This window comes from Ostrea edulis, chromosome 2 (assembly GCF_947568905.1).
Source record: "Ostrea edulis chromosome 2, xbOstEdul1.1, whole genome shotgun sequence".
NCBI classification, from domain to species: Eukaryota; Metazoa; Mollusca; class Bivalvia; order Ostreida; family Ostreidae; genus Ostrea; species Ostrea edulis.
In genome coordinates, this window is record NC_079165.1 from 43,106,528 (window position 1) to 43,122,019 (window position 15,492).

At 35.1% G+C, this 15,492-nt stretch overlaps 1 long non-coding RNA gene across 1 annotated transcript in view; it reads left to right on the top strand.

Annotated features, from left to right (window-relative positions):
- Positions 1-676: 676 nt before the first annotated feature.
- The window catches only part of LOC125667085 (uncharacterized), a 31,861-nt gene continuing 17,045 nt past the window's right edge, over positions 677-15,492 (top strand). Inside the window, exon 1 of the long non-coding RNA XR_007367007.2 lies at positions 677-748. This is a non-coding gene — a long non-coding RNA (uncharacterized LOC125667085). The remainder of the gene's footprint in view (positions 749-15,492) is intronic.

The following is a 15,492-nucleotide window of genomic DNA, read 5'->3' on the forward strand; positions in this document are numbered from 1 at the left end:
GAAAATACAAAACAGTTTGCTTCATTGTCTAACATAATTCAAAGAAACTATATGAGGTCACAATCAATGACGTCACAGCAGTGTAAAAACAGAAAAATCTCACATAAGTAAAGTCGATATATGTGTTGCCAAGTGCACAATGGTCGTCCCTAGTATTGCCCTTTCCGGATATTTCGGGTCACCATTTCTATATTATATCGCTTAGATTTTGTGACCTAATACGATGCTCAGAGCGTGGGTGCCATAACCTACAACTGTATAAGTATTGCTGTTCTCTCCACTACCTGTAAAACCAGGCGTTTGAGTGACCTCACAGGTGTGTATTTATATGCAAATGTGTTAACTTGTGTTATGATTGTGGTTTCATAATGATGCATACACTTTGTACAGATTCTGGGGATATGCTTATCGGTACTGTGTATTCCCGATATTTCAGCAGTCACATTATGTAGTTCTTTGATGCTTATCTGCTGGTATATGTTTCATAAGTAGTGTTAACAGTGGTTAAGTAGTTGTTTTATTGATTACAGCATTAGGGAGTAAGTGTTACTCCACACTCCATGAATTTGTCCCGTTTGTCGTAGTGGTTAGATATTCCGGAACTTGAATTTCCGTCTATACTAGTCTTAATTTGGATTTTGTAAATTATGTGGTGAATTGAGTTGCCGGTCGCATTGTTTACATCTGGATCCTTTGAAATCCAAGACGAAACTCGTGTAATAACGAACTATTGTATGATATTTGACAGGTTGGTAATGATTTTCTTATTTGATACTTGAGCATAGTTAGCGAATATGCATTATTATCAGACATGTTTGTGCTGTTAGGCGCTAGACTAGGAAGGTTGTGAAGTTTTGGTGTTGGTGTCCTTGTTATGTTGTTGATAGACATATAAATTGTGTATGACAGGAAACAATGAACACTAGATGGGTTGTGTCCCAGTAGGAATGTTATAATATTCACTAAAGGTGTGTAGAGTAGCTTTATGTATTTATAACAACATTGTCCAGTTATATGATTTAATAATCATCATGAGTGTTGATATACTCACAGCATAACTGTTGTAATATTATTACTTTAGTTACTTTAAAGTGGACATGTCACCCTGACCTGTCCTGGCAATACACGTAGAGTTAATTGCACATTATTAACATATGTCTCGGTGCATTTAATGTGACATCATTGTATAATAGTTTTGCATGTTGTTATGTTTAATAGTTCATTATATTTGATTAGAACTTTCTTGTAACCTTACAGGCTGTCTTCCTTTCCTTTAATAACCCATTTTGACCACTTAACTTCGGCTTCATATACATATGAGATTGATCATTGTTAGTTATCATCCATATGTCCATATCTTGTGCTTGAAAAGGTTAATATCATGAACACTGTTATCAATCCCTTAACTCCTATAAAAATACAAATTTAAAAGTAGACAAAAATGGATCCATGAACATCAATGTGTAAATAACTGCCTAAAAATTCGTATGAAAAATGTGAAACAGCATATAACCCAGTGACCGCTTGTATTGGTAAATTATATCGCTATAACGACCATAGAATTTGCAAATTGCCGACTTTAAACCAGACTGTTAAAATTTTTCATCCATATTATTTTCTTCGGTGTATCTTATACATCAATTAGTTTAGTCGTAGTTCACATAATACGCAACTTAGATATTACTCCACCACCAATGGATTCACTCATTGAAATAAAATTAAAAGTTTAATTTTTCTTCATAAAATAAATATACATCATTAAACACAGCCTGGTGACGAGATATATCACATTTCTACTTACGAAATTCTGAGCAATAATAATATAGTTTGTTTTTGCTTAAAACAAATGCCTCCCCACCTCCCCAATGGGCTTCAAATTACAAACCCCTCCTTGTAATGTACTGTATGGTATGGAGAAGAACGTAGGAACATTAACATTACGAACTGTACTTTGTGCAAAGAGGGAAAGATGAAGAAAAAATCAACATCGATGTGACCAATGTTATTGTTGTATATGATATAAAAATAATTACTGTTCTGCTGAAGCACCAGTAAGAAACTGATCCTTATAGGAAAATATCAGGTCCCTGGTCAGAACAATGTGAAAGGTGAAGATAACGAACAGTGATCAATCTCATAACTCCCACAAGGAATACAAAATAAAGACTTGGGCAAACACAGACCTCTTGGCATACCAGAGGTAGGATCAGGTGCCTAAGAGGAGTAAGCATCCCCTGTCGACCGGTCACACCTGCTGTGAGCCCTATATCTTGATCAGGTAAACGGAGTTATCCGTAGTTAAAATCAGTATTCCAAGGATGGTCTAGCAATCAGTATGCAACAAATCAAACAATTGAATCGTCCTTGTCTTGACAATATGCACATCTACAAGTCGAAATGAAGTATTATAGAGTGTCAAGTTTATCCGATAAGCCATACAGGATGAGAAGTGTTTACAAACTATTTTACACCCTCCATCCCTCTTAGTTCCACTAGAGCATTTAGAAAAATAGTTAGATCGTCACCTCCCGACAATATGCACATCTGCGAATGGTAATGAAGCACTGTACAAAGGTTGAAATTTATCCGATAAGTCATATAGGAGAGGTGTTCAGAAACTATTTTACATTTCCCAGTCCTTTTAGATCCACTATAACTTTTTGGAAAATATTTGGATCCTTCTATCCCAAGAATATGCACATCACAAATGGCAATAAGGTATTGTACAAAGTTTCAATTAACAACTTTTTTCATTTTCAATGTACAAACTATCAATCAAACAGTATCAAGTTTATCCAATAAGCCATAGAGGAGGAGGCGTGTTCATAGGCTATATTATATCTTATTTCCCCCATCCCTCATATATCCTCAATCCCTCTTAGATCTCTGGTATATTCAGGGGTCCGTTTTTGCCAAACTTTCTATTTTGAATTCCTTATAGGAGTTATGAGCTTGATTATACCAGACGATTGGCTACATAGAAAACGAAGAACTTGATACCTTGTCAGAATGGATAAAAAGTATAAGATGAATATCAAATTCATGTATTACACACATCAAAACAAAAATACGTTCCATCTATCGTTCTGTGTTTAGTAAACCATTAGTGATACAAGAATTAGATAGGTTACATGTCTGGTTCCAGCTGACAAAAATTTAAACAACAATGTCTTTGTTTGGAATGCTCATTATTTTAGCTGTATTTTAAACCAATTTTGCATTTCGTAAATTCTATGGTCGTTATAACGATCTCGTTTGCCTATACAACTTATCATTGGGTCAAATGCTGTCTGACGTGTTTCATACCGATTGTTAGACCGTTCTTGGCACAATGATTCTGACTACGGATAACTCCGTTTACCTGATCAAGATATTGTGCTCAAGGCGGGTGTGACCGGTCGACAGGGGATGTTTACTCCTCCTAGGCACCTGATCCCACCCCTGGTGTGTCCAGGGGTTCGTGTTTGCCCAGCTATCTATTTTGTCTTGCTTATAGGAGTTATGAGATTGATCACTGTTCGTTAACTTCACATTTCATCAAGATATGGGGCTCACAGCGGGTGTAACCGGTCGACAGGGGGTGGTTTTTCCTCTAGGTACCTGATCCCACTTCTGGTATATCCAGGGGTCCGTGTTTGCCCAGCTCTGTATTTTGTATTGCTTATATGAGTTATGAGATTGATCACTGTTCGTTATCTTCACCTTTCATGGTAATCCTACTTGTGATTCTTCAAAAGATGAAATTCTTCTGAATCATGCCTCAGTTCGAAACACATTTCATATCCCAGTAAGTGGGACGAATAAATATGAGTTACCGTACCTATGCAGGATCCCTTAACTTCACAAAACCCTTCCAAAGATAGATACATTGTTAACTACCGAAGAAGCCGCTTAAAAATATCAGGGCAACGTGATTAGATTTGACTTAGAAACCTCTAATTTTATACTTTACTTAACAATGGTATGAATACAATCCAAATACGTTGGTAGGCGATGATACACCTTCTACACTGTAGTGAATAAAATACAGAAATGTACATGTAAAATATTTTTGTTGTTTTGCATCTCTTCCAAAATTCCCTCCCTCACACTGAGACCTATAAGATTATCCATGGCCGTATCAAACCTAAGACATTAAAATAGGTAGTGATTGCTCCTTCGCCAAACGCTCGGTATTTATAATTGAGAATCGCGGGTCTTTCAGATATTACCTTAAAATTGGAGATTCCGTGTCGCAGTAGGCGTTAGCATGATAAAGAATCCTCACTGCTACGGCCCTGAGCATTAAGCATGTGGTACTTCATCTACAGCTGGTGATGTCTCAATATCAGTATAAAACTTATCGACAGAATGCAAAGCATTCAATCAATCCTACAATCAATTAAAACTAGTATTTTCATGGATTTGTCATTTGTTTAATCGGAGTAAATATTTGTACAAATATAAATAATTTAAAATACAACAACATATGTAGTTCTTCTTACTATTTCTGTTACTAATACATGGGTGGCAAGACATAAAACTGCTGAACAGTGACAATTCATTATGATACATACAATGTACTATATATACAAATTAATTTCTTTGAGACAGTCCTAATTACAGTTAATGAATTCGACATAAGCATATTGAAGTTTCCTAATCAACATATAATTCAATAAAATTGGTTAAACATCGAACTGGTCACAAATGCAAAAAGATCTTAAAGATGTGATTAAAAATGCAATAACATTTCAAGACAAATCTATATATAAATCCTATCCTGAAAGAAGACTATAATGTAAGTTTTCCATTACACGAATCTTGAATTCTTTACATAGGTATGCAATTTGGTTAGTAATTCAAGTCAATGAGCAAAGTCCATGAGCAAAGTTCGCCCTTTATGCTGAAATGAGATAAAAACGGTCAAATAAATTCATCAAACCGTGTGTAGAACGTGAAATATGCATGTCCAGCATATTGGTTCTGGATCTACTTTTAGTACTAATTGTTTTGTTACCAAAATCCCATTTCGTGCACTCATGCACACCCAACACGATTAGAAATTGTTACATTCACGTGAGGTACGTCACTGACGAAATTCTATCTATATTTGTCAAATGGTGTGATAATTTTTCATTGAAGTTTAGTCGCTGATATATATCATACAGTGACGATAATGTGATATTTCTGAGCACTAATAAGATCCACCCGTTCTCTATGATTGCCTGAAATACAAACTGTCACATTGTATTGCTGAATTGTATTTTTTATCAAACCTAGATATCCGCCAGTCTTAAAAATGCACCACGACCTATTTTTGCGAGTATCTACATATTTATGACTCGTTTGAAGTTTTTAGATTGATGTTGAATCAGGATTACTTTTTGTTTTTGCACTCTGGAGCCCCGCCCCTTCATATCAGAAACATTACGTTATACATGTAAACATAGACTCTTGTGCCAATATCGAACTATAACATAACTTTTTACGATTACACGTATGACATCCTTTGTCACATGATTTAATTTTCGACCCAGATTTAAATATGACTGTCCGAGAAGATTAGAATTTAGATAAAAATGCTGAATCCTCCAAATTAATTACGTACAACGAAATATCGTCAATGGTGGCAAATACTCGTATGTTATATAACGATAGTGAAAACGAAATTTTGTAAGTTCCTACATAGAGCCTAGACATATCTTTATGAATATATTGAATTTCTCGACAGATAAACGGAAGATGAAATGTGTGTTCATTTAATCCAAAAGCATTAATCAAAGTCTCTAAGTAGTATAATGTAAAGGCTGTTTAATTTCTTATGACAGAATCACATCATCCTTGCCACCCCTGTTATAATCTACTGAGGTACAAATAACGGCATCATAGGGGGTTCTGTACTTCCCAAACAAACATCATCACATAGCCGAGAAAAGATTTCAGCATCAAGATATGAATTCTTTGATCCATATCATTAAATATACTGAATTCAAAAACTACACAAAAACTTACAGAGGTACATTGTAGGATCCGGGAAATGTTTTATCAAGCCCCTAACTTTACTCCAGACGAAATATTAATTGCTTTGAGGGAGAAAAAGCAGACGCATTGTGTCACAACATATGCAGAAAATGGTGTAAATGAACTGTGAATTCTGTTACAAATAATAACTGATTGGTTTCCTTTGTGTGCAGGTAAGACCTAGTCGAAAGTAATTGGAGATGCGGGTTCTCAATGGAGGACAAAAACTAAGCAATCGTATCAATTTGGAAATTATCGATATATTTTGGGTCTGATGTTGGAAACCTTAATTGTCAAGATGAGTGGAGGTGCACATAATGTTTTATTTTTCTACTATGTTTGCTATCAGCAAATCAGAAGCTCAGAAGTATTTGGTAACATAATAATGCAAGTTATTACATACAAAACAACATTGTGCAGCTTTAAAGACATGTCTTTTTTTGGTATATATTGACCCAGGCTCAGTGGAACCTCAGAACTTAAATAATTAAAACAGACGTGTATATTCAGACAATAAAACAAGATTGTCATGAATCTCAATGGTCTCCTGAGTAACATGCAACAACATTTCATCGAACAGCTAAATTAAATAAATTGTAAATTGTTTTTCAAAAATTAAGTAAACATTCCTTAGCTTTCCAGACTATGTTTTCCTAATGTCCAAGAGAACATTATTTTCACTGTATTAAGCTTAAGTAACTAGTCCAGGGATCATGAATTTCACATTGTAGGCAGTAGTAATCACGCTCCTCGTAACCATATTTATATTATTGTGTCATGATGTACAGAAGGAGAGTATAAAATCTATTTTCACTATACCGATGTTAATCTAAATTGGCCCCACCAGAGAATCACATCCCAAAGCACAGGGTAATAATTTCACAACTTTTATATAGGGCTTCATATTCTTCATAACCGTCCTTTCTCTTCAACTTATGCATAGGTACAAAAAATTGAACAAGAATTAATACTTAACGGGGTAATAGAGATTCACCCTAGTTTGTGCCTAAGAACATGAATTTCACAATTTTGGTGACATTCGTGCTCATTATAACTATACACACAATTTGGCTGTTGGATGTCCCTGAATAAAGAAGATTTTCAATGATTGCACAATTTTAAAATATTTGACATTCTTCGTAGCATCAGATCCCCTATCCAGGGGCTATGAATTTTATGATTTTGGAAGAATTGTCTCTATCAATATAAACAACTACTCTGTTTGGTTTTTTGATGTCAAGAAGTCAAGAAGAAGAATATTAAATAAATAACACACTCTCACTAAATATTACAGCTTAGTCCCATCTTACATGTAGCAATAAGAGCCCTTGAGCCTGGTGACGTAAATTTCAAAAATTTAGTCAACGCATCGCTTCTCACTATTGTTATATACTCAATTGAAATGTTTGATGTCAGGAAGTCAAGAAGATTTTTTTAATAGAAATTATCCCTTTTCATAAAGTCCAGCCCTAGTAACAGATCCTCTCACATATTAGCCATGAATTTCATATTTTTTTTCTAAACGTTTCTAGTCTTCGTCGGGGGATGATTACTTCTTCTACGGATCTGATCCTACCTCTGGTATATCTAGGAGTCTGTGCAAAGTCTCTTTTTTTTAATTACATAAGCTTTACAAAATTTTGACCCCATCTGCAGGCGCAGTGACCCTAACACTAACAATTATGGATTCCCCAAAGGTGTCCTATACCAAATTCATGAAACATTGTATTATACTTACATGTATGTTCAAATTTTAAAGGACAACGACGGACTAAGGACTTGTGTGACTTGAAACTCCTTTAAACGTTCTTTATTGATAATTGACAAAAGAATATATTTGACCCGCAAAGTGATGAAATGATAATGGGCATGTCACGGATAACCGTGCTAGAATGTGAAAATGATAAAGTCACAGAAAAACAATTTACATATTTATTTGGTATACAAATATTTAAGTTTCTGGTCCCGGTTTTATGGCGTTGAGCGTAAAGTTCCTCAAAGTGTTTCTGGCTTAAACACGGATCCACTACACTGATGACTGCTGTCATACGTGGATATCACACATGTCGATGCTCCCCAGTGTTTGGTTTCGATACTGTGGTTACTTGGTACACGTGTACTTGGTACACACTACAAGGTAGCACCTCAAAACAAGTTGAACACGGGCAACATTTACAACAATGCCAAAGTGTCTACAATAAAGTTATTCTATAGTTGATGGCAACATTCTGGTTGAAGCGTGCTCTATCAATGCGTCCTTCTCGCTGGACAGATCAGTTCCTACTGAGAGCACGGACTGGCGGTTTTTATGCTCCAATAGATAGAGGTTTAATAAAGGCTTATTTACAATTTAAAAGAGGTCCCAAGCAGGATAAAGCTACGTTTGATTTGACAAAACAAAACTGAATTAAAATGAACATGCAAATAGATTTTAATGTGACAGGGCAACGCCAAACTTTTTTTTATCAAAATAACAATGATCGTTATAAAGAGAAGTGGTTTAATCTGTGTCTGTAAATATGGAAGGACGCCCAGTATTCGAAGAATTACTTTTACTCTTCCCATTAAGATTTCTCCAGGATTTAATGTGTTTTATGATTTGCGGAGACGTCACAAAACTCAGAAAAATAAACAGACCCTGTGTTGACGTCAGAATTGTTGCAATGAAAGAGTATGTAGAAATATGTGGAATGAAGCCGTCAATAATTTGTAAAATCCAAACGCACCCAGTTAAACTGAAAAGTTTTCCAAATATGATTAACTCTGACGTATCTTTCTTGGATTTTCTGATAGTTTTATTGGGCCGAATTTTAGAAATTGTGTGGAGAAACAAAACAGTATTCACCAAATAAATAAAAGACAATGGTGAAACGAATGTGACAATGTTTGAAATCTTGTTGTCTACAAAGCACACCTTTCCGCCATAACCGACATCCCCATACAGTAGGTAGAGAACCGTGGCATTTCCACCAACGACAAGAAGAGGAGTTATATAAGAAAATAACATGAAAGAAATGAATGTCCGCGTATTTTTTTGAGATCGTGTTGTGGTGATAGGACCACTGAATGACCGCCACATGCTAAAACAATAGATAAACAGACAACAACACATACATAGCCAGAAGTAATGCAATAGCATCCCGCCTACTACACATTGAAGCGTCGTTTTCTCAAAAGTGTTTGTAACAGTGTATGTAATTTGCATCAAAATGAGAGAAAAGATGGAATTCATAATATTGAGTCCTGGGAGTGTTCGCAAACTTGGAATTAACAAATAGATAACAAGAAGTATAACCAAGCCAGTTGTGCTGGCAATGTTTAGAGCCGTTGTAAGGGTCTCAAGTAATTCAGTCATTTTGGACTCTGATCCAACGACAGGAGATGAAAATGGAGCACATACTCCCACCATATCATTAAGATCCAGTACATACTCTCCTACGTAGAATATCTCCCGAGTCTTCAGCACGATGAGACGATAGTGTTTAACGTCTAATTGGATGTCCTTCTGAGGTATCTTCCGGTGCCGGCAGATCAGGAGTTCCTGAACAAGAATATCACTAAACGAAGAATCAAAATCTGCAATATATTTGTAGTTTCTGATAAAAGTTGTATACTCATTTGGGAGTAAATACATGTCAGTCGAAAGCATAGTCTCTGATATATTTGCAAAACTAAAGCCCTTTAATTTAATTTTTTTGTACTGTTTATCAAGAGTGTCTGTTTCATAGATGGATAATAATTGTGGATATTTCAAAAGCAGTCTTTCGACCCTGTCCCTATCAAAAACCTCCGAATACAGAATACTCATATGTAAAACCACATACAGATTGAAATGATAAAGACCATGAGAATATCTTATCGTTAATGGTGGTTTTGGTATGAAGTAAAATGACTTTAACTCACATCCCATAGAAATAGTATCATTCCATAAATATACCAGCACAGAGTCTTTGATTTCTGACAGTACAGTGTTTGAATCATTTGATGCTGAAACTATATTTAGCATACAAAGTATATGCAAACTGTATCGAATATTCCTTTGAAATGCTACAGCCAAACGACAGTCGTTTCCGTCATACATGCGGCCAGGAAAGCAACCATACTCCGTCTCCTGTAATATAATTAAACTAAAGCATAGTTGTGTGTAATATACAAATACATCGCTTTTACTGGGTGAACAGATCGCAATGATTGTCTGTTTGCTGATAGGTGCTGATAATTTCATTCATAGTGCTGTTGATACTGATAATTTCTGGTAATTACTAATATTTTACAGTTGGCACCGATGGGATTTTTTGGTTGACAAATGCTAGTATTTATTGTCGATTGTACTATGTGTTCTGAGTGTTAGTGAAAAGCCCCCGGAGAAAAATACTGATAAATGCAGTGGCTATTGTTTTCCTCGCATAAGATGTGAAAAATGATCCGGGGCAAAATAAACATGATATTGTTGGTATCTTGAAAACACTTATGTTATTGAAAACTGATTCTTCATTATGTGCATTTCCTTGTTAAGATATAATTTTGAGAGAAGTACGAGTATACCACAAAGTATTGAATTCTACACAACCAAATGTGCCTTGTGTGAATATGACTTGAAAAATGATTCACAAAAAATTCTCGTTCATTCAATCTTTACTTCCTGTTTGCAGAAATCTAACATATTTGCAAGCACAAACTGCAACGCTTCACGATTGCATACTTAATTATGGATGTCAGTGCTTCATAAAAAATGTAGGCGTGAAGCGTTGCAGTCCATACCCTAATGCATTTCCAAAACTGAAGTTTATATCCGATATTTATATTCTTCTTTCAATTCTGTTGAAATTTCAAGCCGTTAAAATAGACATACTATATTTGTTAGTATACATTTGCTCATTGTTTACAACTGCAATGCATTTACGAGGAAATTGAATCATTACAGCTTGTTGAGATATCAAAAGGAAACCGTAGGAAATATTACTACGTAGTACTTACATACATATTAGATGGATGAAAGAACCTACAAAAACTAGTCTAAATGTACAATTATAAATAAAAAAAGAAAATATGGACAATGTTACGTTAATGCATCGACTATGGTCCGCTTATAATATACATGTAATGTGATAAGGACAGCCAAACATGTTTTTCAGAAACTTTTAATCTCGTGGGGATCCGGATTAGAACAGGTCCTCAGTACCCCTTGCTTGTTGTAAGAGGCAACTAAATGGGGTGGTCCTTTGGATGAGACCGCAAAAACCGAGGTTCCGTGTCACAGCAGGTGTGGCACGATAAAGATCCCTCCCTGCGGAAAGGCCGTAAGCTCCTAAATTTTGCAGCCCTTCACCGGCAATTGTGACGTCTCCATATGAGTGAAAGATTCTCGAGAGAGACGTTAAACAATATTTAATCAATCAATCAGGGACTTGCAAAATTTCAATTTGTAGTGGTTGGATTGGGTGAATTCATATGCTAACATCGTTATATATGCTCCTCAAACGTCCCTATTTAGAAAGCAGTGCCGTTTTGTTTGAACAAGTTATACTGAGTTGTTAAAAAATACTTTTACTAAAAGCAGCATAACTTGCAACTTTCACTTTATTTCCTTCAGTTATAAGAGATGTATTTAAGTTTAAGAATCATCCAATCAAAATCAATTGAACTAACACGCACTTGTTGATCAGTATCTTACCATATATATCCATCAAGCGTCTGAACAGATATGTACAGTTTGTTTGACACATTCATGCTTTTATCACTGCGAGTTGCTTGTGACAGTACCATACATTTTTAAGTACAATGTATATGGTGTCATATTTTGGTATGTCCAGAGCGGTACCAAGCGTCTTTGGATATTTACGGTTAGAGCATCTTTGTCACATTGAAATGTTCTGTGAATATGTTTTAGTCTTAGTATCATATAACCCATACTGAGCCCCTATCGGCTCAGTTTTATCATCACTGTAAATATCCCATTTGGGAGCTCATTTCACTGGACCTTTAAACCGCCAGTCCGTGCTACATTTCATATTGGACGCGGTAGTCCAGGGAAAAGGACGTCAATATACTTCTCTCGTTATATTTTTTTTATTTGTATCACCATTGAATTCTTTATTATCCACATGGCTGGCACTGCAATGACGAGTTGTAAAACAAGAAAGCTTTAGACGTTTAAGCATCATCCAATCAAAAATTAAGAGAACGTGCACGCGCTTTTATGCTAATGTAAGTGATTTTGACCACGAGACTGAATAAGGCGTCTCAAAATATACTTGAATTGTGTCGTTCAGTCCATTCTTATCAAGAAATAATTCAGTTATTGACTCTTGAAAATGATCCCATCAAAACCCACCTTACATACATGCCTGTGCTAGTGTGTAATTTTACCATACTGATTTGATATATGAATTCAAGATGTATTTAAAAAGATTTCACTGAAAAATGAGAAAATAAGAGTGAATCCAAAATAGGAGGCCCAAAACAATGCACGTGCATAAACGCGTATGCGTGTGTACTTCAGCACAACCACTGTCTTATAGTTTAGGTTCTTGTTGTATGTACATATGATGCCAATGTTATTTCATTTTTCTCAATCAAAAGAATGTTTATATTTATCAATATTTGATTAGATGTTGAATAGTACAATGTACGCACACACACGCACACACAAATTTATTTTAGTAACAGTTGATACATTAAATTTAAAAGATTGATATCAGAAACCTGAACTAAAAATTTCATTTGAGTCTTCTGTCAGAAATTTGTCAACATTTTAGTACCCCAAAATTGAAGAAAAGCAATGTACATACACACGCACATGAAAATTATGCATCACTTATTTATGTCATTCGATACGCAGTCGTTTCACAATTTAATAATTCCATGATTTATCAAAAAGTTATGATAATTATAAAATCATCCGATCAGAATTTAGTACACTTGCATGCACGTATTTGTGAGTAACTTTGACCACACTTGAAAGTAAGGAGTACCAAGATATATCTACAATACCAATTTCAAATTATTTCGGTGAAATACAAAAAGGTTATAGTTTTTCAAAGGATGACACCTTCAAAAGACGTACATGTTTGCATCTTTCAGTATACCAATCTATATATATCTATAATATGTATACGGTGTGACCGTTGGACCGAGGGAAGCATGAAATGGTCATTGGCGTATCCCTAGTGATAATCGTAATTCCGTTAAGTACGGTAGATTATGATTCATTTAAAAATACATATATATATTATGAAATTTTCCTTGCGCGAAACACCCAGTACCATCTCAATATTAAAGGGGGATATATGGGAATAACAGTTCTACAAGCTCCTCCTATTCATTTAACGCGGGAAATGAAACGCAAGACGACGTAAACCGTGCATTGTGACGTCACATTTAGCCTCGACTTTTTTCTCTTTCAGAGCAAACAATACATCCCGTTTACAAATAAAAAGGCCGTTAAAACTAAACAAAATTAACCAATACATTCAAAATGGTAAAAAAGTAACCGTAAGTATATCGTATATTCTTATTTAAAGAAACTCATTAACTCGTTCATCTATTTAGTCGTATTAGTGTTTTTCTATTAGATAATTGGCTAAAAACTCTAACAATAATAATCACAACATTCATTTTTAACAAACTGGGTGTTTGAATTACAAATTACACGTCAGTCATGTATTTTTGGCATTCAAAATTAAAACACGAATAACGCTAGAACCAACTAATTAACAAAGCAATATGGCGGCGGCCATATGGATCAGAAAATTTTCAGTGAACGTATGTAGAGATTATCTCTATTCATTTGCTGATTTTCTCATTTTTTCTTTTACATACGTGTTACCTTTAGAACCTTGCTTCGCGGACGGGCCTTCGGCACGTCCGAGCTTCGTTCGGTAATATGTATACGGTGTAATGGTCATTGGAGAGTCCCAAGTGGTAATCATAATTCCGTTAAGTACGGTAGATTATGATTCATTTAAAAATATATATTTTTAATAAAATTTTCCTTGCGCTAAAAACCCAGTAACATCTCAATATTAAAGGGGTTTATATATGGGGACAACAGTTTTACAGGATCCGCCTATTCACTGAACGCGGGAAATAAAACGCAAGGCGACGTAAACTGTTGCTTGTGACGTCACATTTAGCCTCGACTTTTTTCTCTTTTTCAAAGCAAACAATTATAAACAACAATAATAGCGAGCGAAGCTCGCGTCGCGACGAGCTCGCTCCAATGATTACACATATGAGTTACGTGATTTGCTCTTCATCGGTTGAAAAAAGATGAGTATCACCCATAATGCTTCCGAAAAAATGTCGCCGTCACTTTGGTATACTTCATTGACAAACCCGTAATTAAAATAATTAGATTGTTTAGAAAGTACCATAAACGTTTTTAAATTTCCAGACAAGCTTTCTCATAGTTTCAAACATTTTGTTTTTGCTTGGTTCGAGAGAAGAAGAAAAAAACAACATTGCAGCTAATATGACGTCACAATTTGTGATTGTTTACATCAAGAGCGTTATATTTCCCGCGTTAAATGAAGAGGCGGATAAAAGTTGTGTTGCAAGATGTTATGAGCTTCGCTCATCTCAACGGTCACACCGTACAACATATTACATTCCGTGTGCAATGAAAAAGGCCGTTATATAACTAAGCAAAATTAACCAATAAATTCAAAATGGTAAAAAAGTAACCGTAATTTTATCGTATATACTTATTCAAAGAAACTCATGAACTCGTTCATCTATTTAGTCGTATTACGGTTTTATATGTAATTATTTGCTAAAACCTGTTACAATGATAATTATACTATTCACTTTGAACAAACAGAGTGTTTAAATTACGAATTGCACGTCAGAGTCTTCTATTATTGGCATTCAAAATAAAACACGAATAACTGTTGAAGCAGGTAATGAAAAAAATAAATGGCGGAGCCCATATGGATCACGAAAATTTCAGTGAACGTATATAGAGATTATCTCTTTTTCTTTTGCTGATTTTGACTTTTTACTTTTACATACGTGTTACCTTTAGAGCCTTGCTTCGCGGACGGGCCTTCGGCCCGTCCGAGCTTCGCTCGGTATTATCTACCCATGCTGTGAATATCAATTCATTCCCAATTATGTATAATAAAGTTATGGACTTTATAGTATTATCCATCAAACTGAAGCACACGCACATGAAGGTTGGTGATTTGTACCATGCCAATCAATTAAGATTCTCAATGAAGATCTACGACATAAATCTCAACCAACTTCATGGAATTTTTCTTTAGAAAGGTAGACTATTTCAAAGTCAGTGCACCAAATATTTCATGCACATGCATGTATGTTCAGAGAACATGGCATTCGTTCTTCATGTCTACAAATAATATGCTATGATCCCAATAAATCTCAGTCCATTGCATAGATTGTGAGAACACTACCGGACAAAAAAGTGCCGGAGAGAAATAACGATTAGAATTGATATCATTGCAAACACCAAATACAAATGTAAGT